This window comes from Cornus florida, unplaced genomic scaffold (assembly GCF_030987335.1).
Source record: "Cornus florida cultivar Cherokee Brave unplaced genomic scaffold, ASM3098733v1 CherokeeBrave_3.0.0_Hap2_Chr01, whole genome shotgun sequence".
Taxonomy (NCBI): Eukaryota; Viridiplantae; Streptophyta; class Magnoliopsida; order Cornales; family Cornaceae; genus Cornus; species Cornus florida.
The window spans coordinates 109,999,341-110,023,780 of record NW_026775571.1 but is presented as its reverse complement, the minus strand read 5'-3'; the positions used below and the strand labels follow the sequence as shown (position 1 = coordinate 110,023,780).

Genomic DNA, 24,440 nt, shown 5'->3' with positions numbered 1-24,440 from the left:
TCTACCGTCAAGTTGAGGGGCTTTCCTGATAATGCTCTCCAATTGCATCTTTTCCCATTCTCATTAAAAGAACTGGCAAAATATTGGTTGAACTCCCTTGCTGCCAATTTCATCACCACATGGGCTCAACTGCAGCAAGAATTCTTAAAGAAATATTATCCAGTAAGTAAAACCAATTTAATGAGGCGTTCCATTCTTAGCTTTTCACAAAGCGAGGGGGAACAACTCCATGAGACTTGGGAGCGATTTCAAGACCTCTTAAGGAAATGTTCGCACCACTTAATTCCAAAATGGCAATTGGTGCAAGCTTTCTATACTGGGTTAACCAACCCACATAGGTTCATGGTTGACTCATCTTGTGGAGGGATGTTCATGTCTAAAAGTGCAGATGAGGCATGGACCTTACTTAAAAAATTTGAGTGAAAACTCATTGCAGTATAACTCTCATAGTGGTCCAACCTCAACCAATACAAAGAACACCAACCCTTGTCAACTAAAAACATTGAGGGAGGAATCTTCCCAAGTGGATGTTATAGCTCATAAATTCTATCAATTGATGGCACTACATCTCTCCCCCTCTTTATCTCAAAATTCAGCAAGTGCAGTTTGTGCATCATGTACTAGTCCATTCCATCTTTCAGAAGATTGTCCCACACCCGAACAATTTCCTAATTCCAATCAAGAGCAAGCGAATGCAATGTTCTCAAGGCCTGGAAATAATCCATATTCCAATACTTACAATCCCGGATAGAGAGATCATCCGAATTTCTTGTGGAGGCAACAAGCCCCACAAAATTCAAATTTTCAAAATCAAGGGCAACAAAATTAGCCCTCTTCTCAATTTCAAAATAGGCAATTTCAGGCCTCCTCAAGCTACCGTCCTCCATACAATCCAAATGTCTCCAATCAACCCCATGTGTTCCCAACAAGCAACTGATGTGGCTGCAAACAAGCAAATGATGGAATCATTGAATAAGCAAATGATGGATTCCAACAAGCAACTCTTGACATCTTTGCAACCCACTCTCCAAATGGTTCATTCTCATACTCAGTCCATAGCTAAGCTTGAGAATCAAGTGGGCCAAATAGCTAACTCTACGAATCAATTGCTCCAAAAAGAAAAGGGTAAGCTTCCCGCTCAACCATTTGAAATTCCTAGAGGGATGCATGTGATTGATGAATCCCCTCCTCCGAGTGGGCAGATTCATAAACAAGTCCAAGCAATCACCACCCTTAGGAGTGGTCGTGTTGTTGACAACAAGGTTGATGGAAACAAGGATGAGAAAAATTCTCCTTCGAAAAATCCAAATCCAAGTCCCAGCTCTTCTAATCCAAATCCTACTTATGAAAATCCCAAGCTTGTCACCCCAACTGTGGAAACTTCTTATGAGCCTAAAACTTCGTTTCCTCAACGTCTCCAAGAGTCGACACATATTGGGAATAAGAATTGAAAAATTCAAGACATGTGGGAAGTTTTCAAGCAAGTAAAAATCAACTTGCCTCTCTTGGATGCTATAAAGCAAATCCCTCTTTATGCAAAATTTCTCAAATGATTTGTGCACTCAACAGCGCACTTCCAAAAATCATTTGCCAAAGAAAGTGAGATTAACTGAAAATGTGAGTGCAATCATTCAACACAGTGCTCCTCCAAAGTATAAGGATCCGGGCACCCCAACTATCTCGTGTGTCATTGGTGACAACAAGATAGAAAGGGCCCTCCTTGACCTAGGAGCTAGTGTAAATTTGATTCCATATTCAGTTTACTTACAGCTTGGGTTGGGAGATCTAAAGCTAACCTCCGTGGTCATGCAGCTTGCCGATAAATCGGTCAAGCACCCACGAGGCATTATTGAGGATGTCATTATCAGAGTGGACAAATTCTACTTTCCTGTAGACTTTGTGGTTCTTGACACGGAACCGGTCCATGACCCAAAGAAGCATATTCCCGTGATCCTCGGTAGGCCATTTTTAGCTACGGCTAACGCTTCAATTAATTGCCGAACCAGGGTGATGGATATCGCCTTTAGAAATATGCAAGTCAAACTCCACATCTTTCATGCAACTCAACATCCTTCCGATGAGGATGATTGGTTCCTTATCGATGTGGTAGATGAAGTGGTTGAAGAATCCCTCCCCTTCATTCTAAGCAAAGATCCTTTAGAAACTTGCATGTCTCATTTCGACTTCTCAAACTTTGATATTGACTAATCAATCCAAGAAGTCAATTCCTTGCTTGACATTAATGCTGTCATGGATCTCCTCCATGGAAAATTCCAAAAGAACCGCTTCCTCAACTCTCTTCTACTCCTCCGGTCCCTTCCTTGGAGTCTCCTCTACAACTTGAGCTAAAGCCGCTCCCAGCTCACCTCAAGTATGTGTTTCTTGGTGCTTATCAAACTCTTCCGGTCATAATTGCTTTTGACCTTTTAAAGGATCAAGAAACTAGCCTTTTCGCATCCATATGGAGAAGGACGCTAAACCTTCTAGAGAGGTGCAGCGCCGGTTGAATCCCAACATGAAGGAAGTAGTCATGAAAGAAATGATCAAGCTATTGGATGCAGGAATCATCTACCCTATCTCCGATAGCAAATGGGTAAGTCCCACTCAAGTTGTTCCTAAGAAATCCGGTCTCACCGTAGTTGAAAATTCCGCGGGAGAGCTCGTACCACAATGCACCACCACCGGTTGGCGTGTGTGCATTGACTACTGGAAACTTAACTCCACCACTAGGAAGGATCATTTTTCACTCTCATTCATTGATCAAATCCTAGAGAGGTTAGCTGGCTAAAGCTTTTATTATTTTCTTGATGGTTATTCCGACTATAACCAAATGGCAATTGATCCGCAAGATCAAGAGAAGACCACATTCACATGCCCCTTCGGAACCTTTACTTATAGACGCATGCCTTTTGGGCTATGCAATGCACCGGCCACGTTCCAAAGATGCATGATGTCCATATTTTTAGATATAGTTGAAAAATTCCTAGAGGTATTCATGGATGACTTCTCCGTCTTTGGATCCTCCTTTGACTCGTGTCTCTAAAATCTATCTCTTGTGCTTCAAAAGTGTAAGGAAACAAATCTCATTCTAAGTTGGGAGAAAAAGTCATTTTATAGTCAAGAGGGCATTGTTTTAGGACATGTCATTTCAAAAAGGCGAATTGAGGTTGACAAAGCCAAAGTGGAGTTAATCTCTAATCTTCCTCCTCCAAATTCGGTCTGTCAAATCCATTCCTTCCTTGGACATGCCGGTTTCTATCGGCGCTTCATCAAAGATTTTAGCAAAATCTCTCGGCCCTTGTGTAATCTTCTTGCCAAGGACGTTCCATTCAATTTTGATGAAGCTTGTGTGGAAGCTTTCGTGAAACTACACACTCTTCTCTCATCCGCCCTAATCATGAAACCGCCTAATTGGTCTCTTCCATTTGAGATCATGTATGATGCATCCGATTATGCATTAGGCGCGATTTTGGTCCAACGTTTGGAAAAACTTCCATACGTCATCTATTATGCTAGCAAGACTCTCTTTGATGCTCAGTTAAATTACACCACCACTGAGAAAGAATTGTTAGCTATGGTGTATACCTTGGATAAATTCCGTTCTTATCTTCTTGGATCCAAGGTTATTGTCTTCTCGGATCATGCCGCTCTTCGGCATTTGCTCGCTAAAAAAGAGACCAAACCCCATCTAATTCGATGGATACTCTTACTTCAAGAGTTTGACATTGAAATCCGGGATAAAAAGGGACCGACAATGTTGTCGCAGACCATCTCTCTCATTTACTCATTGAAAAATCTTCTGAATTTGCTGCAGTCCGTGATTCCTTTCCGGATGAGCAACTTTTTCAGATTTCCTATTCTACTCTCCCTTGGTATGCGAATATTGTCAACTATATAGCGATAGGCGAAATTTCATCCAATTGGTCTAAACAAGAGAAAGATCGGTTCTTCTCCCAAGTTAAGCATTTCTTTTGGGAAGATCCGGAGTTGTTCAAACATTGCCCGGATCAAATCATCCGGAGATGCATTCCCGAAAATGAAACCACAACTATCCTAAATTTTTGTTACACTCTTGCTTGTGGGGGACACTTTAGTGCCAAAAAGATCGCCGACAAAGTCCTTCAAAGCGGATTTTACTGGCCATCCTTGTTTCGGGATGCATACAATTTCTGTAAATCTTGTGAGCGATGTCAACAGCTAGAATCCATGTCCCGAAAAGACATGATGCCCTTCACTCCCATCTTAATCATAGAAATTTTTGATGTGTGGGGATCGACTTCATGAGACCATTTCCATCTTCTTATGGCTATAAGTACATTTTTTTAGCGGTGGATTATGTTTCCAAGTGGGTTAAAGCCGAAGCTACCAAAATCAGTGATCATAAAGTAGTGATCAACTTCATTCAGTCCAACATTTTTAGTCATTTTGGTACACCTCGGGCAATCATTAGTGACGGTGGAACTCATTTCCGAAATCGTTATCTTAAATCCGTCCTCTCCAAGTACTCCGTTATCCACAAGGTTGCCACACCTTACCATCCTCAAACGAGTGGTCAAGTGGAAGTCTCTAATCAGGAAATTAAGCACATCTTGGAAAAAACGGTTCGACCGGACCGCAAAGATTGGTCATTAAGACTAAATGATGCGCTTTGGGCTTACCGGACAGCTTATAAGACATCCATTGGCATGTCGCCATATCGAATTGTTTTTGGCAAGGTGTATCATCTCCCCGTTGAACTAGAGCACCATGCTTATTGGGCCAAAAAAAGGCTCAACTTTGATCTCAAACAAGCCGACTCTACTTGTAAATTGCAACTCAATGAACTTGAAGAACTTCGAAATGATGCGTATGAAAGCGCCAAAATCTATAAGGCAAAGACTAAAAGTTTTCATGAAAAGCACATTGTCAAAAAGTCTTTTGCCCCTGGACAAAAAGTTTAGCTTTTCAATTCTAGATTGAGACTCTTTCCCGGTAAACTCCGTTCACGGTGGGATGGTCCATATGTCATCACAGCCGTCTTTCCTCATGGTGCTGTCGAACTCTAAGATCCTACCAATGGATCTCTCTTCAAAGTTAATGGACAATGGCTTAAGCCTTACATTGATGGCATAATCCCTTTTCGAAAAGTTGAGAAAGTCCTATTGACGGACCCAATCTATGAGGATTAGTGCGCCATGCAATGCCTGGTTCGTCTAGCTATCGACAATAAATTTAGCACTCATGGGAAGCAATTCTTCCAATTTTGTCTTTCCTTTCTGAGTTCAGTTTCTCTTCACTTAGTGTCGTCTCGAGTGCTCTGGAGTGATTTTCGAGACTCTTTTCTGTGGATTGACAACTTCCTTTGAGGACCAAGTCGTTTCCATATTTTTCGTTTTTCGACACTATTCATTTTCGTCCTTTTCCCTATTTTGTCTTTTCCCCGTTTGACACTTTGTTGGCATAACCACACTTCTTGTGTTCGAAGTTGGTTTTTGACTTCATGTATCTCCATCTTGAGTTTCCACGAAATACTTATCTTTACTTTTGCAAGAAAGTACTCTGGTTGCTCTTGGTGTCCATAGAGGCATGGATGCAAAGTTCTTTGAAATTATTTTCTTTTCTTGGGGTGTTTTTCGTAAATATCTTTTGAAAATATTTTATTTCAGGGGTTTTTAAGAAAATATTTTTGGAAGATATTTTCATTCTGGGCCATTAGTGCAGTTTTCACTTTTTGGAGGGGCCATTGTGCAATTAATGAAAGTTATTGCTAAATGCCTTGTTTTGAGCCTGGATTGTCATACGGGATTCATTTTCACTTTTCATCGAGTCGTGTACTCATAGAAATTCCTTCTGGTCATTGTTTTCTAGTTTTAGGGTTTCTGGCCCCGGTTAGCGCCAGGCACATAACTTTCTGCTCAGGACCCATTTTTTGATGCCGTTTCTTCCGTTGTTCATATTTTCTCATTTTGAATCTTTTTTGTTCATAGAGTTTTGTCATTTGAGCGCGTCTGCTCAAATTTTACTTTTTCGGACCCAGCGGGGCCCGTTCGGGGCACTTTTTGAGATTTCTATAAAAGGGGGGTGAGATATTTTATTTTTTCATCTTCCCCACTCTCTTGCATGACCTGAAGCTTCCATGGCAGCCCAAGGGAGGCTTCCACCTTCTCTTCCCTCTTTTGAGCTTCATACCTTCATCAGAACATAGAAGGGCGTTTGCGTTTAGTGTTCGTGTTGACTACGCGCTTCTTTCACCCTTATTGGAACCCATTTCTGACCATTCTTTGAGTTTGGGTTTGAAGTCAAGTTTTGATTTTGATGGGGCTTCCTTGGGGGTTATGTGCACGGTGTAGTCCCCAACAAAACCTAGAAGTTTTGTCGGATTCGGAGCGATTTCCATTTGGTGGCTTTTGAGATTTTCATCTCAAATTGAGGTAGGGGATATTCTAGACTTTTGTGTGTATTGTATTGAGTGTTTAGTATGATTATACAACTTAATTGCATGCCTTGTATCAATTCTAGAAAATTAGTATTAATTATTTCTTTGCATGAAATTTAATTCACAAGGATGTGTATAACTTAGAATGGAATTGTCGCATGCTAGAAAATCATGTTTTAATATGTTTGTTAACATATATTAAATTGGGATTAATTGAATAAGAATTACATTTTTTATTTAATATTTATCTTTGGTGAAAGATTAAATCCCATGGCCATACTTTTCATGAAATGAACTTGTAGTATGCTTTTAAATTAAGTCTTAGCATGTTTGTTAACATACTTTAATTTGAGAGTATTTGGACAAGTATGAAAATCTAAAGATTTTAAATTAAATGATTAATTAAAATTTATTTAATGGTTCCCTTGGCCCAATTAAGTTTTTTTACTTGATAATCATGATGACTAGGACTTGTGTACTAGTATATATTAAATTGGGACCATTTGAAGTTGCTTTGAAATTTAGAAGTTTAATTATCATGATATAATTAAATTCTACCTTGTTGTGCCATTGGCCTAATTGAGATTTTAGTGAATGTATGTATATACTATGCTATATTGTATAATATGCATTGATTAGGGGCCATTTGATTGAGATTTGAAAGTTAGGGAATTTAATTAGTTTATTTGATTAAATTCCGTTTCTATTGCTTTAATGATTAAATCCTGAAATTGGCATTGATAGTATGTTTGAAGCATGATTTTAGACTTGTAATAGATTTATAAATTATGTTTTCAATATTGGATTATATTGTTATAGCGTGTAGCGAATCGCACACTGAAAATTCGACATGTGATGTTATTATAGCGCGTAACAAATCGCGCTCTGAAGATTCGACATTGTCATCCTATAGTTGTTGTGGATTTAGAGCATGTGTTGTGTGGTTACAACCTACTTGTGCATGAAGGTAGTTTCGTGTACTGTTTAATACGTATATAAGTTGTTAACTTATTTATTTTGGAGTTGCTTGGGACATTGTTAAGCTGTGATGGCTAGGGTTTGGCTCTAGTATGGGGACAAGAGTCCTCTAAGTCAAAAGTTCGTGCATTGGGTAGGCTGCCGGGGGGTTAGTAGCTCCAAATTAGCCCTATAAAGTTCGCGCGTTGGGTAGGCTGCTTGGGGGTTAGTAGCTTCAAATTTGCCTTGTCTCAGCGAAAATCCGAGCTGTGATGTCCAAGTCTTCCACTATTTGATTTCACATTCAATTCCAAGTTCACAACCAATGTTTAATTGTGACTTGTGGTTTTGGTAATTAGCGATTTGATATTGTTAAGTATATCCATACTAAATTGATATATTTGGTTCATTTCACACTTTTAGATTGCTAGTTGATAACCTAGAGAATCTATGTCTTGATATGTGATATTAGATATTCTGATTATGATAAATTGTTATATTTAGTTGATGTTGCATTTTAGACTTCAAGTTGATAACCTTGAGAACCACTATGTTGTTGCTTTATGTAAGCATGCTCCTATGTTGTTGCTTTGTGTAAGCATGACCCTATGTTGTTAAAATTGCATGAATGAGGTGATTGATGCTAGAAATGATCTTAGGTAGTTAGGATGCTCCCTGAGTCTCACCTTGACATAGACGTTAGGTGGAATGAACCACAATAATTAAATCATGCAACTTGTAAAACTTTAGGTCGATGCATGCTCATTTCCTACGAGTAGCTTTATGTTACTCACCCTTACGATACTGGGGCATATTTCAGGTACAGGATACAAGATTGGAGATTGCAATTGCTTGGGTGATTTGCTGAGTTGAGCTTCTTTAGAAGTATTCTTGTTCACATGCAAATGTTAGCATGTTCATGATTTGTCTATGAAATGTAATTTTTCTAACTTGGAGGTTTGACATGTCAAATGTTGTAAATGTATAGTAATGAGGCCATAGGCCATTGTAGCATATCTATTTTATCATATTACATACACTTGCATGCTCACTTTGGCAAACAATACCTTCCTTGATGAAACAAAAACTCTAAATAGCATTTTTTGGGAGTTATACCATATTCTGTTCCAGGGGCATTTCGGGTATTTCACAATGTATTTTTTCATTTATCCTTGCGAGTCACGTAGAAAACTCAATTTCCAGAAAACATCATCTTGGCCCTCAAAAATTAATATTTTTTTGAAAAATCATTGCTGCTAGGTTTTGCAAATTTTTAGTACAAATGTAGTCAGTACTATTCATCGACTTTTTTTTGAAAATCGTCGCTACTGATCCGAAACTTTCGGAGTTCTTGTGGGTCAATTTTAAGATTGCATTTTCAATTTAGGCAATTTACAAACCTCCCGAAGCCCTATTTCCAAAACTTGGGCGGTAGCTCGGATTAGTTTTTTTCCTCTTGACCTGATTTTCTTGGGGGCATTCTGAGCATTTTACAATGCATTTTTTTTGTTTCCGTCTGCAATCGGGGTAGGAAACTTGTTTTTAGGGGGGGTTTATTCTTTGAGTTTTTCCAAAAAAAGTTCGTTTAGAAGCCCGTTTTTACTCTCAGTTGCAGCAGTGGTGGGTTGTCCTCATTGGGCCGCTACGACATCATTTTTGTTTTTGACCTTTCTTCCCCGTCCGGACTCAAAATTGAGTAAACTTTTTTATGAACTTGACTAATTTTTCATTGTATTTCCAGCGGTGTGTTAAATAACACCTGAATCCACTTTTTGCAAAATGACCATTTTGCTCCTAGGTTCTTTTTGTTCGTTTTTTTAAACGACAGTTCTGCATTTGTTTCCTTTAGGTTCCGTGACCTCATTGAGGGTCACATTGGTGTTTTAGAGATGCATTATATCTTTAGAGACCGTTGTTTCACCTTTCGCTTCCGCATTTCGGATCCATTATCAGGTCATCTTTTGGTCATTACTGACGTACCGGGTTTACAAAACTTGGGCCGTCACATAACCTAGCCACCATTGGAGAAAATCTTGGTTAATAGCTTTCTTCTTCAATTTTGGTGCCTTTCCATTTATCTTAGACTAAGAACCTTAACTAGTAAAAGTTTCCTCTCATTCTCTTCTTCATTAACCCTAAGCTTGTTTTCTATTTAGTGTTTGGTTGCTTGAATTATAGAGATTCAATTATCTATTGAGGTAGGGGTGGTAGTATGTTTATATTTTAAGTGTTTTATAATCCTTTAGGGTTTAATATATATTGTGTACATCCTTCTAATATGATAGTCTTGCATATTATAGGAAATCCTTATGATTTATAAATGTTATAATCTAATATATAAAGCTTATTGTTGAGACATGGTTTAAATTGATGAGTTTGTGGTATTATATTGCACATTATATCATGTTAAGAACTTGTCATTTATTATGCCATTCTAGATTTGGAACCCTAAGACATGGTTTGTGTGGTTTCAAAGATACTTGTGCATGGAAGGTGGTTTATATGCCTTAAATTATGATATATAAGTTTTGAACTTGATATATTTTGGATTCTCTTGGGACATTGTGTTACAAGTGACATGGCTAAAGTTTGGCTTTAGTGCGGGAGGTATGAGTTCTCCCCAATTGAGATAGTGCGCACTAGGGTGGTCTTCCCAGCGGGTTAATGCCCGGAATAACCATATTGATCTTGGTTTAGTCCAAGACAAGATGTCCAAGTTTTCCATTATGTGATTTCGCATTAAATTTCAAGTTGATAACTAATGTTTAATTGTAACTTGTAATTTTTGGTTGATTGCGAATTGATGTTGTTAAGTACATTGACATTGTTATGTGTCGTTTAAGAATCATTTAAGTTAGCTTAAGATGATCCCTTAGCACACCTTGAACATAGACATTAAGTGGACTGCTCCCTTGTATTCGTCTATATTGATCTCGCAATGATATTGAAACTTTAGGGTATACGCATATGCTTCTCCTACGAGTAACTTGATTACTCACCCTAGTGGTTTGGGTTGTTTTTCAAGTAAAGAGATCATGTTCATGGATGCTCATCATCCTTAGAAGCTTTTGAGCTAGTTGAAGCATTTTTGTATATTAGCATACACTTGTTTAACATGTTTTATCTTTTGGATGTAATACTTTTGTATACCATGGATGTATGGTATTTTAGAAGCTAAGATGGCTTCCTTCATATAATGTGTATCTAAGTACTCTTTTTGATGCTTGTTTTGAATGTATATCATGAGGCCAAGAGACATTAACATGAAAGATTAAAAGCATGTTCTCTTTAAAACTCAAGTAGTGCCATTGAAGCTTATTTGTGAGAAATTGAGGCTTTGTATGCTAAACTTGTTAATGGAATGTAAAGAGGATTTAGGCCATGCTGGTACATCTATTTTATCATATTGTATACACTTGCATACTCACTTTGGCAAACAATACCTTCCTTGATGAAACAAAAACCTAAAGTTGCATATTTTTGAGTTTTGACCTTATTCTGTTACAGGGGCATTTCGGGTATTTCACAATGAGTTTTTTTTATTTTTCCTCGCAAATCACGTAGAAAAGTTGATTTTGAGGGGGGTTTTTTTTTGTATTTTTCCAGAAAACAACATCTTGGCCCTCAAAAATCCATATTTTTCTAGAAAATTCTTGCTGCCAGGTTTTGCAAATTTTTAGTACAAATGTAGTTGGTACTATTCATCGACTTTTTTTTGAAAATCGTCACGACTGATCTGAAACTTCCAGAGGTCTTATGGGTGTATTTTAAGATTGCATTTTCAATTTAGGCAATTTAAAAACCTCCCGAAGCCCTATTTCCAAAACTTGGGCAGTAGCTCGGATTCGTTTTTTTTTTCCTCTTGACCTGATTTTCTTGGGGGCATTCTGGGCATTTTACAATGCAATTTTTTTGTTTCCCTTCACATGTGGGGTAGGAAACTTGATTTTAGGAGGGGTTTCTTCTTTGAGTTTTTCCAAAAAAGTCCGTTTAGATGCCCGTTTTTACTCTCAGTTGCATCAGTGGTGGGTTGTCCTCGTCGGGCCGCTACGACATCATTTTTGTTTTTGACCTTTCTCCCCCGTCCGGATTCCAAATTGAGTAAACTTTTTTTTGAACTTGACTAATTTGTCATTGTATTTCCAGTGGTGTGCTTGATAGCACCTGAATCCACTTTTTGCAAAATGACCATTTTGCCCCTAGGTTCTTTTTGTCCGTTTTTGAAACGACAGTTCTGCATTTGTTTCCTTTGGGTTCCGTGACCTCATTGAGGGTCACATTGGTGTCTTAGAGATGCATTGTATCTCTAGAGACCATTGTTTCACCTTTCGTTCCGCATTTCAGATCCATTATCGGGTCATCTTGTGGTCATCACTAACGCACCGGTTTTACAAAAACTTGGGCCGTCATAGCAAAGTTATACCCAATGCATATTCAGGGCCCCCAGCCGAATGCGAAGAAAGAGCCTTGGTTCTTTGTTGCCTTTGCAACTCCCTCAGAAAATCTCTCTGGTTTGAACTCTTCTGCATCTTCACCCCAAATTTCACAATCATGATGAACTAGGAGTAAGGGGCACAACACCTGCACTCCTGGAGGTAGAGTCATATCACCTAGTTTTGTTTCTCTGCAAGTAACTCGGGTAATAATAGATGAAGGACTGTATAATCTTAGAACCTCATTCAAAATCATTGTTACCTGCAATCAAAAAATTTTGGAAATTATCAATTCTGTGAATATGTAATACGAGTTATATTATTTATACCATGAAAAATGGAATAGATATATATAAATGATATTTCTCTATATACATATATATACAATATTTAATGTAAGAAATAGGTAAGATAACCTGCAAATATAGTACAATATTTATGATTAAAAAAAATTATGCCATACAAAATTTGGCCCTATTAATATTTCTTTTTCTTGTTGAAAAAATTATCTCTTGATTAAAGTTTACTTCTCAAAAAGAAATCATTTTGATCATTATTAAGTTTCAATCTCCATTTTCTTCAGTGGAAGATAATTTTTCATTTTAGAGGTGTTTGGTAGGAGAAAACAAAATTTACATGGCCAAAGTTCATGATTTTGGAATTGTAAAATAATTTTGTTATTATGTTAGGAAGAACTCCAAAAATGAATCTACAGAAAACACCTACAATTTTAAGGCGATTTAACCCATCATAGTCTGGTTTGTTGTTCCCCAAAACATACTGAACCTCCTCTCTTGCACGCACTTGCCAGTTTGGGTGCATGGTCCACACTAGCAAATCTGCGGTGTTCTCTTGTCCAGTAAAATAGAATAGCTTGCACTCATTGGTGATATCTTCAATACTCATTCCTGCATCCTTGCTGCCTTGTTCTTTAATTTCTTTCAGGTTGGATTTAAGCATCACACCCAATAAATCGCTGTCACTAACTTCTCATAATCTCTCCCTTTTATTGATTGTACCCCTCACAAGAGCTTGCACTTCGGCATAAATTTCCTTCATCTTCCTCATTCTCTTAGTTGGTAGAAACCTATACATGAACAATTAAAGACAATTGCACCAAAAAAAAGAAGAAAACAATTACATGGCGTCGGAACATATGATTTCTCAATGTTAAGGGAAGCATTAATGACTGATACAATATGAAGGGTAGATTACACTGAAATAAAGGCATTAGCTCGTACTTAAAACTGATGTTTCACATTGCACAATTTACTAAAAGATTTCAACTTACAAGCATATATTTACTAGAAAATATTAAATTTAGCAGTTCAATTGTCAACCTATTTTCACACAAATCAATTTTTTTTTTTTTTTTTTGAGTAGTACACTAAAATCAAATTTTTAGGGACAAGAGATAGAAATAGTAAAGAGTTGTGCAAATTATCAATTAACTGTACCATTTGTAAATCATACCTATCATACAGTAGCATCAATTGTAATATTTTCATAACTAAACTTAAAGCAATACCAATTCAATCTCCCAGTTTGAAAGTATTACCTCCAACCTGGAATGTAAAATGACTGCAGAACGTCATGCACAAGGTCACATTGTTCTCTTTGGAGTTTGAATATCCTTCCACCTTCTTCATAGCTGTTACCAAATGTTGTTCTAGAAATGACATCACAGGATAGATTTAGAAGATAGGGCCAAACATCCAATTCACATGAACTGTTTTATGAAACCAGCTTCTCCCATTTACCCATCATCTCGCTACAACTCAAATGCATTGCAGGTACCAATTCCTGAGAATATAAAATACATTGTAGTAATGCAGGGGATAGAAAAAGAGAACCTACTTTCAGTATCATACTACATGTCAAAATTAGGCTTCTTACTCTTTGTGTGTCTTTGGCAATTCTCAAAAAAAAAAAAAATAATAAAATAAAATAAAATAAAATCAACATGGACACTTAAATTAACCATTTGTAGTAGTCTTAGAATCAGGTTATTGTTTTCTAGTGCTATTAATTTACAATGAGATTGAAGAAGCTTATAAAACTTGAGTTTGTTAAGAGAATTTGAAGACTATCATTCGGAGGTTAGTTCAAAGAACTGTATCTTGTTGATGTTAAGAACAGAATATGAAATTAATAGTTACCTTCATCTTCTCTACATAGAAAGCTGGGTTGAGAATCTTTCTATGCTTAGCCCATTTCTCATCCTCCTGACTTGCGATGCCAGTCACTAGCAACTTGGAAATTGGATTATGCTTTACCTTATAGAAAATATCGTTCCTGAGCAAGACATCTTTAATTAATTCGGGTCCATTATGTGAACCCTAGGAATGGGGCCAACCCATGAAAAACAATTTTTACCTGCATTTTTTACCATTATGCGAGATTATTAGAAGAACATTAATTTAAGCTAGTAATCTGCAGTAATGCTACTGAAAATTAAACTTAGTACCAAAAGTCTGGAAGTACCTTATAGTCTTAGAGATGGTTTCTAGAAGAAATTAGAGTTGTTGAATTTGTATATAGTAGTTGATTGTAATAGTGAACGCTGACATTGAGTTAGTGGGCTTACGGTGCAGGAATTTTTTTTTCCACAAGGCATAGGAAGGGAATGATGTTAATTTAAATTCAATTTTGGCTCAACATTGACAATGCAACAAATAGGTTGTTATAATTAAAAATGTATGTTTTTTTTTATAAAAAAAAAAAAAAAAATTTTGAATAGGCAATTAAGTGCAGGCTGTAAATATAATATGTAATGACTTCCTTAAAACAAGAGGTTTAAATTAGTACTTAACAAGGTTTACTTTTATGCATGTCAATAATTACAGGTTGTAAAAATCCTATTTTCTTATAGTGTATTCTCACTAGGATATCAAGTTCTCTAAAATAATCTTTAAAATTTTATTTTAGTCTTCAAATTTTTTGTGTGTGTGTGTGTGTGTGTGTGTGTGTGTGTGTATGTGCAGGTTTCACATTTATTGCAATCTAGCTCCCCTTTTGGATTCAGATTTCTTTTGGGATTTTGATATGTCTATGCGATTAGCATTGTGTAATATTGGATTTATAGCATTTTGATGTGCTGGAATTATCATTTTAGATGGTTTGTACATTTTAATATCTAAATTCTTAATGAAATATGTGTTTTATCTTCTATGTTTGATTATCAAATATATTGATTTTGAGTGATATGCTTAGATCTTGGTTTATATTGTTTAGTTTATTAATATTTTAATTTAATTTGTAGGTTCCAAATTTCAAATAGGTGAAAACAAAATTATATTATTGTATTAGTGGCATGATATATTATTTTGTCACAATATTTAACTTATAGTGACAACATATTTGTCATAACATGATAGATATATTGTGACAAAAGATATATTTTGTCACAATATTTAACCTTATAGTGACAATGCATTTGTCGCAACATAATATATATATATTGCGACAAATAATTTTGTCACAATAAAATAACTTATAGCGACAACTAATTTTGTCACAACATGTCCCTATATATTGTGACGAAATTTTTGTCACAATAAAACTAGTTATATCGACAATAATTTTGTTGCAACATGTCCCTATATGTTGTGAAAAAGTTTTTGTCACAATAAATCTAATTATATCGACAATAATTTTGTCGCAACATATTATATATATTGTAACAAAAGGTTTTGTCACAATAAAGTAGCTTATAGTGACAATATTTTTGTCACAACATAAGATGTATATTGTAATACCCCGTAATTTTAAAAAGTTTATTTAAATTAATTTTGTGTTAGGTTAATTCTTTAATGTGAAGATTTATTCACCTTTTAATTATATATGTTAAATTATTTAATTAATTTTATTTATTTGTGCATGTAATATTGATTTTATGTTCTATATAGTATAATAATTAGTTTAGAAATTTTTATTGGTTATGTTTTTGATTAATTAATAGTATTTAATTAAAGTATTTAATTTGTATTTAATAATAATATAATAATAATATTTATAATAATAATAATTGTAATAGTTTAATAATAATTATTATTATAATAATAATAATAGTATTAAATCAATGTAATGATGAAGAAATTAAATCTTAGGATAGGATTTCATTCCCATAGTTGAACCTTAGGACATCTTGCTTGACTTGGCTTGCTTGCCTTAAAGCCATATGGTTGGGAATGTGGTTAATTAAATGCAAAAATAGATATTTGTAATATTTATATTATATAAATTGTATATAAATTAGCTAGCCTACCTTAGAAGGAAGGAAAGGGAGTTAGAAAGCTTAAAAATTATAGAGAGCTATTTTATAAGAGTGAAAGGAAAAGAAAGAAAGAAAGGAGCTTGGACTGGTGTAGGAGAAATTTACCCGACTACGCACAACCGGCGGACTTATTTTAAATCCAAAAAGGCAAGTTATTATCTACTTTTCCCCTTTGAATCCATAAATTATTCATTTAATTTATTTCGGGTTTTTAGAGACTAGAAACCATGCTAGGAATTTCAATAAATTATTTTTTAGTTTATTAAAATAATGTTTTTTTAATTATTAAAGAGGTTAGATATTTATTTATTAGCCTATGTAATTACAATATAGCTGAAAATAATTAAATAAGACTTTAGGGATTTTTCTAGAATTTTCTAGATTTTTTCCGGGGCTTTTCTGCAATTTCCGGCGAGCCTCCGGCGAGGTTTCCGGCCACCGGCAGTGAAGAAGATGACCGGAGTGATCCGGTGTGATGCGGCGCATTGTAGGTTAGTGCGCGCGCGCATCCTGAGCCTTAGATGAAGCTGATTGATCCGGTGCATCGCGGTCCATGTTACCGCGGTACACCCGGATCATTGACCCTTGGATTAGGTGAGATGAGATGATAGATGATCCGGTGTGGCGCGCATGTAGGAAAGCTGATGCAGCCAACCAACCGGAGGACGCCACATCAGTAGGAAGCCATCAACGCTCGCGTGGGAGCGCGTGCGCGCGCGTGGAACTCTCCAGACGCGCGTGGGAGCGCGTGCGCGAGCGTGGCTGATGCCAGACGCGCGTGGAGGCGCGTGGGAGAGTGGGGAAGGTTGGGCTGTGCGTGGGGAAGCATAGGGCGGCGCGTGGGGGCGCGTGAGGGGCCCTATCAGCTGCTGGAAAGTACCAGAATACCCCTAGGGCCTATTTTGTAAATTCCAGAACCTTAAACTTGGATTTTTAGGTACTGTGTTGGTATTTACGGGTTTAACGGGCCACGAAATTATTATTTTAATACCCGTTAATTATTCTTATGGCCGATTAATCTTTTCTAAGCATCTATTGCCTCGTTTACGGTACGGATATTAATGTGATTTATTTAATGACATTGTTAAATATAAATAGTGTTATTATCTTATTAAATGGTATCAAACATTACTGTTAAATCAAATAATGCCATGGTTTAGTCATATAAATCATCCATTATATATTATGGGATATTTATACTGTTAATCATATATCAACCATGATTATTATGCTGTGTGTATTTCAAGAAATAAATGGACTGTTTAATTATGTCACATTTATATTATATGGATGAGTTGCCATATAGAACCATGTGAGCTGGCTAATAAGTTTAGACTCATTTATACCTTATGCATTTGTTGCTATAGACAGATGTGTGGCTGTCGGGGTATGTGGTTTAATATTATTGGCATGTGTTGCCTAATTGACATACTCAGTTTATTTAGTATTATTATTGGCATGTATTGCCTAATTGTTATGCTCAGTACCTCATTAGTACATTGAGATGCGTTACTACTGTGTAGTCTTTACAGTCTGTGTTGTCAGTACCGTGCACCGTGTATAATAGCTGATTTCCCGGGTAGGGAAAGGCGACACTTAACCACCTAGTGTGAGTCTAAGTGATCACCGTCTATTCTGGTTGAGGTCATGTTATACATTAGATAGTTCCCTTAGGATGTATACAGGTATAGTACTCATCCGATTCATAATGATTAATTTATTTGATTCTCTGATTTGGGTCATAGTAGAAAGGACTTGCTCGTGGGGTTGACCCACCATTGTTGTTATTTCAGGATACGGTCAGTACCCGTTCCAAGGTTGAGGTTAGTAGTGAGGGACCACCATCCGAACTCATCTACTCTTACGATCCAGTTCAGGGTAGAAGTTTTATGTATTACTTCAGTTTCAGTTTTTATTTACTTTTGACGTTGAACTCTCAGGGTTATATTTAGGGATCTTTGACATTGGATTTCCAAGTTGTAATGGAGTACTGTATTAAATAAAGGATGGATGGATGTTGTATTATTTAGTGTTCCTTTCCTGTCTAAATTCTTTTATTATCATCATTTTGTATTCCATGCTTGTATATTGCCAATTGTTTTTGATATCCCTCGTTTTTTGTGTATAAGCCTGATCAACTTATGCGTGGAAAATGTGGGGGTGTTACAGTTGGTATCAGAGCATTCCAGGTTCGAGTGTCTTAGGGATCTGTGATTACTATACTTCCGCGTTGTGTATTTTGATAATTAGAGCCTAAGTATTAGGGTTCTTTGTATTCTTTTAGTCGGTCCATGATAATGTACTGACGTTAGATTTTTCTGGATTTAAAAGAAGGATGTCTCAACATGGGATAAGGAATGCGAACCGTCATCGCAGTATTTCCCCAACTCAAAATGAGAATCAGGAATTTTCCCCTCAAGTTGCTGATATTATTGCACGAGCTGTAGCAGCAGGAGTAGCATCTGCTCTACGAAACCAGCAACCTCCTCCGATAGTACCTGTCCCTGAACCAGTGGCGCAGCCAATGTCATGGGACAAAACTCGTCACTCGTTTATCAGAGGGAATCCACCGACATTTGCGGGGTCCACAGATGTCTTGTTAGCATATCAGTGGAAACAGGAAAGCGAGCGTCATCTTCGGATGGTAATCTGTACCGAAGTGCGGAAACAGATGCTAGCTACGTTTATACTGATAGGCAATGCATTGCAGTGGTGGGAGTCTATTACTACTGTCAATGAGAGGACCAGATTGACTTATGTTGAATTTCAGACTCGTTTTGATGACAAGTATTTTCCTATGTCAGTAAGATCTGCGATGAAGACTGAATTTCTGGATCCGCAACAGGAGGATATGACTGTGGCTGAGTATGAACAGAAGTTCATTAATTTGTCATTATTTGCACCAGAGGAGGTCAATACGGAAGAAAAGAAGAGAGATCACTTTGTGAAGGGGTTGATATGGCCGATTAAAGTGGTGATCATAGGTAGTCATGCATATACTACTTATATCCAGGTGGTTAATGCCGCTTTACAGCACTGCCAAATGAGGAGTGATTACCGGAAGTCCAAGGGAGAGAAGCGGGCTAACCGAGACTACCAAACAGTGGAGAAAGGAAGCAGCAGTGGTACCAAGTCCAATGATCGGGGCAGATTTCAAGGACATCAACCTTGGAAGAAAAACAAAGGAAACCCAGATATGCAGAGGGATGGAGTCCCTAATCAAGGTAGACAAGGTGGGGTACCTCAGACCGGACAGGAACAGTGGTCGGGAAATCAACAGAGAAGGCAGGCAGGTCCTTTTACGAGACGTTGTTATCACTGTAGAGAGATTGGGCATCCGGCCAAGATGTGTCCCAAAGCTAAGCAGGGACAGTATGGGCAGCCGAGACCTAATCAGCTGTTACCTCTACCGGCCCTACCGATGCCACGTGGGCAAGTTCAGAATTTTCCGGCACTTCCAGTACCACCATTTCCTCCGGGACAACCTCCACAGCAGTTGCATCATGGCAGAGTTTATAACTTCATGCCACATAATGCGCAGGCTCCTCAGGCTATTGAGGGTATGTTTTCTATACATGGTAGAACTGCTCGTATACTGTTTGACACTGGTGCATCACATTCTTTTATGTCTAGATCTTTTGTTATCTTATCTGGTATGACGACTCAGTTATGTGACCAACCTCTTAATATTTATACACCATTGGGAGTTGGCACAATTTTACGAGAGTGTAGCGGTGATATCCTTATAGATATGGGCCTGCTTCGATTTCTTGCAAATTTGTTAGTGTTAGATATGCATTCGTATGATGTTATACTTGGGATGGACTGGTTATCTCAGTACCATGCTTAGGTTAACTGTTACGAAAAGTCTATTGTATTTGTTATACCAGGACATGAGATGTATCTTCTTGTTGTACCACAACCTGATAGAGGGCCTAGCACTTATTTATTCGTTCTTGAAGAGGACTCGCAGGAAGCGACTACGGTATCTCTTGACAGTATCCCGGTAGTACAGGAATTCCAGGATGTATTCCAAGAAATTTCAGGCTTGCCACCGAGTCGAGAGATAGACTTCGTCATTGATTTAGCTCCAGGCACTACGCCTATTGCTAAGGCGCCGTACAGAATGGCACCAGTGGAGATGCGAGAGTTGAAAGATCAAATTCAGCAGTTGCTCAGCCAGGGATTTATTCGCAGAAGTACTTCACCATGGGGAGCACCAGTACTGTTTGTAAAGAAGAAGGATGGATCTCTTCGTCTTTGTATTGATTACAGAGAACTGAACAAGGTCACTATTCGTAATAAGTACCCGTTGCCCAAAATTGATGACCTGTTTGATCAGTTGAAGGGAGCTACTTACTTCTCAAAGATCGATTTGAGGTCTGGTTATCATCAGCTACGAGTCAGAGAACAAGATGTTCCAAAGACATCATTTCTCACAAGGTACGGATCTTATGAGTTTCGTGTTATGCCTTTCGATTTAACGAACGCTCCAGCTGTCTTTATGGACTTGATGAATAGAGTATTCAGAGAATACTTAGATCAGTTTGTCATTGTTTTCATTGATGATATTCTGGTTTACTCTAAGTCGGAGAAGGACCATGCCAGACATTTACGCACAGTGTTGCAGAAACTTCGAGAACATCAGTTGTTTGCGAAGTTTGAGAAGTGTGAATTTTGGTAGAAAGAGGTCAAATTTCTGGGTCATGTAGTGTCAGAAGAAGGGTTAACAGTAGATCCAGCCAAGGTTGCGGCCGTTATGGAGTGGGGACAGCCTACCTCACTGACAGAGATTCGCAGTTTTCTGGGATTGGCGGGGTATTATTGCAGGTTCATCCAGGGATTTTCCAAAATTGCGGGTCCACTTACTCATCTGACTAAGAAGAATGTACCATTTGTATGGGATGATTCTTGTCAGACTGCTTTTGCTGAATTGAAGAGTAAGTTAACTTCTGCACCTATCTTAGCCACATCTCAGAGTGGAATCGAGTATTTAGTATGTACCGACGCTTCTATGAAGGGTTTGGGTTGTGTGTTGATGCAAGAAGAGCGACCAATTTCTTATGGGTCTAGGAAGCTTAAGCTTCATGAGCTTAATTACCCGACTCACGATCTAGAGCTCGCAGCAGTGGTTTTTGCCTTGCGTATTTGGAGGCATTATCTTTTGGGGGAGACTTTTCGATTGTTTAGCGATCATAAAAGTCTAAAGTATTTGTTCACACAGAGGGAACTGAATATGAGACAACGTAGATCGTTGGAGTTCGTGAAAGACTATCACTTCTCTATTCAGTATCATCCAGGGAAAGCGAATGTTATAGCAGACGCACTCAGCCGCCGACCCTATGTCACCTTTCAGCTTTGTTTGCAACAGAGTGGGATACTTTGAAAACTGTTGATGAGTTAGCAGACGCTTTTATGACATGTGTGGTAGTAACTCCTTCTATCATTCATCAGGTCATTCAAGCGCAACTCTCAGATCAACAGTGTATTGATCGGGTTTCGGAGTTAGCCTCCGGAGATGTTCCTTTTTATTCTATAGGGACTGATGGAGGATTAAGGTACAAGGGACGTTTAATTGTGCCTTCAGCTGACAATTTGAGAAATGTTGTGATGAGAGAGACACATACTTCTCAGTTCTCTGTACATCCAGGGGGAGACAAGATGTATCAGGACATGAAACGCCAGTTTTGGTGGGCCGGCATGAAAAGAGATATAGTTATCTTTGTTTCTAAATGTAGCACCTGTCAGATGATTAAGATTGATCATCAGAGACCGCCAGGATCGTTACAGCCACTTCCTATACCAGAGTGGAAATGGGAGAGTATTTCTATAGACTTTATAGAGGGATTACCTACTTCACATCATAATCATAACTCTATTTGGGTCATTGTTGATAGATTGACCAAATCCGCTCATTTTCTGTCTGTTCATTTAAACTTTACGTCAGAACAGTATGCTAAGCTGTATATTGCAAAAATGGTGAAACTTCATGGCGTACCATTGTCCATCGTATCAGATAGAGATCCGAAGTTTGTGTCAGGATTTTGGAGGAGCTTTCAGCAGGCTTTGGGTACAGAACTTTATCTTAGCACTGCCTATCATCCTCAGACAGATGGACAGACTGAGCGAGTTAATCAGATTTTAGAAGACATGTTGCGGGCATGTGTTCTTGATTTTAAGGGCAATTGGGAGGAATATTTGCCGCTTTCAGAGTTTGCTTATAACAATAGTTATCAGAAAACTATTGGTATGGCACCATTTGAGGCTTTGTACGGTAGACCGTGTAGGTCTCCTGTCTGTTAGCTTGGAGTTGGTGAGACCAGCTTTTTGGGTCCTGAATTTATTAAGGACACGTCAGAAAAGATCGCTATCATTAGGGATCGGATGCGTACAGCCCAAAGCAGACAGAAAAGTTATGCTGACCGTCGAACTCGTGTTTTGGAGTTTAAGGTTGGTGATCAGGTTTTGCTTAAGGTTTCTCCCCTGAAGGGAGTAATGCGGTTTGGGTCCAAGGGTAAGTTATCGCCTCGTTTTGTGGGTCCTTTTATGATTACAAATCGGATTGGGGCAGTAGCTTATCGTCTGGCTCTACCAGATAATCTTCATAGGGTACATAATGTTTTTCATGTATCTATGCTGCGAAAATTTCTACGGGACGAAGATCGATATCAACACATTGATGTGGGTGAAATTGAGTTGCAACCCGATGCAACCTATTTGGAACAACCTTACTGTATTCTCGATCGTAGGAATCAGATACTGCGCACGAAGACTATTCCATTAGTACGTGTACAGTGGAGTCATCATAGTGCTACAGAGTCTACTTGGGAACGGGAAGATATTATCCGTGCCAAGTATCCAGAGCTTTTTAATACAGGTATGTAGTGAATTTCGGGGACGAAATTCCTTTATTAGGGGGGGGGGGGGGGGAGAATGTAATACCCCGTAATTTTAAAGAGTTTATTTAAATTAATCTTGTGTTAGGTTAATTCTTTAATGTGAAGATTTATTCACCTTTTAATTATATATGTTAAATTATTTAATTAATTTTATTTATTTGTGCATGTCATATTGATTTTATGTTCTATATAGTATAATAATTAGTTTAGAAATTTTTATTGGTTATGTTTTTGATTAATTAATATTATTTAATTAAAGTATTTAATTTGTATTTAATAATAATATAATAATAATATTTATAATAATAATAATTGTAATAGTTTAATAATAATTATTATTATAATAATAATAATAGTATTAAATCAATGTAATGATGAAGAAATTAAATCTTAGGATAGGATTTCATTCCCATAGTTGAACCTTAGGACATCTTGCTTGACTTGGCTTGCTTGCCTTAAAGCCATATGGTTGGGAATGTGGTTAATTAAATGCAAAAATAGATATTTGTAATATTTATATTATATAAATTGTATATAAATTAGCTAGCCTACCTTAGAAGGAAGGAAAGGGAGTTAGAAAGCTTAAAAATTATAGAGAGCTATTTTATAAGAGTGAAAGGAAAAGAAAGAAAGAAAGGAGCTTGGACCGGTGTAGGAGAAATTTATCCGACTACGCGCAACCGGCGGATTTATTTTAAATCCAAAAAGGCAAGTTATTATCTACTTTTCCCCTTTGAATCCATAAATTATTCATTTAATTTATTTCGGGTTTTTAGAGACTAGAAACCATGCTAGGAATTTCAATAAATTATTTTTTAGTTTATTAAAATAATGTGTTTTTAATTATTAAAGAGGTTAGATATTTATTTATTAGCCTATGTAATTACAATATAGCTGAAAATAATTAAATAAGGCTTTAGGTATTTTTCTAGAATTTTCTAGATTTTTTCCTGGGCTTTTCTGCAATTTCCGGCGAGCCTCCGGTGAGGTTTCCGGCCACCGGCAGTGAAGAAGATGACCGGAGTGATCCGGTGTGATGCGGCGCATTGTAGGTTAGTGCGCGCGCGCATCCTGGGCCTTAGATGAAGCTGATTGATCCGGTGCATCGCGGTCCATGTTACCGCGGTACACCCGGATCATTGACCCTTGGATTAGGTGAGATGAGATGATAGATGATCCGGTGTGGCGCGCATGTAGGAAAGCTGATGCAGCCAACCAACCGGAGGACGCCACGTCAGCAGGAAGCCATCAACGCGCGCGTGGGAGCGCGTGCGCGCGCGTGGGAGCGCGTGCGCGCGCGTGGCTGATGCCAGACGCGCGTGGAGGCGCGTGGGAGAGTGGGGAAGGTTGGGCTGTGCGTGGGGAAGCTTAGGGCGGCGCATGGGGGCGCGTGAGGGGCCCTGTCAGCTGCTGGAAAGTACCAGAATACCCCTAGGGCCTGTTTTGTAAATTCCAGAACC

At 37.8% G+C, this 24,440-nt stretch overlaps 1 pseudogene; it reads right to left on the bottom strand.

Annotated features, from left to right (window-relative positions):
• Window positions 1-906: 906 nt before the first annotated feature.
• LOC132280610 (cytochrome P450 72A397-like) lies at window positions 907-14,197 on the bottom strand (annotated as a pseudogene).
• Between the last annotated feature and the right edge of the window lie 10,243 nt (window positions 14,198-24,440).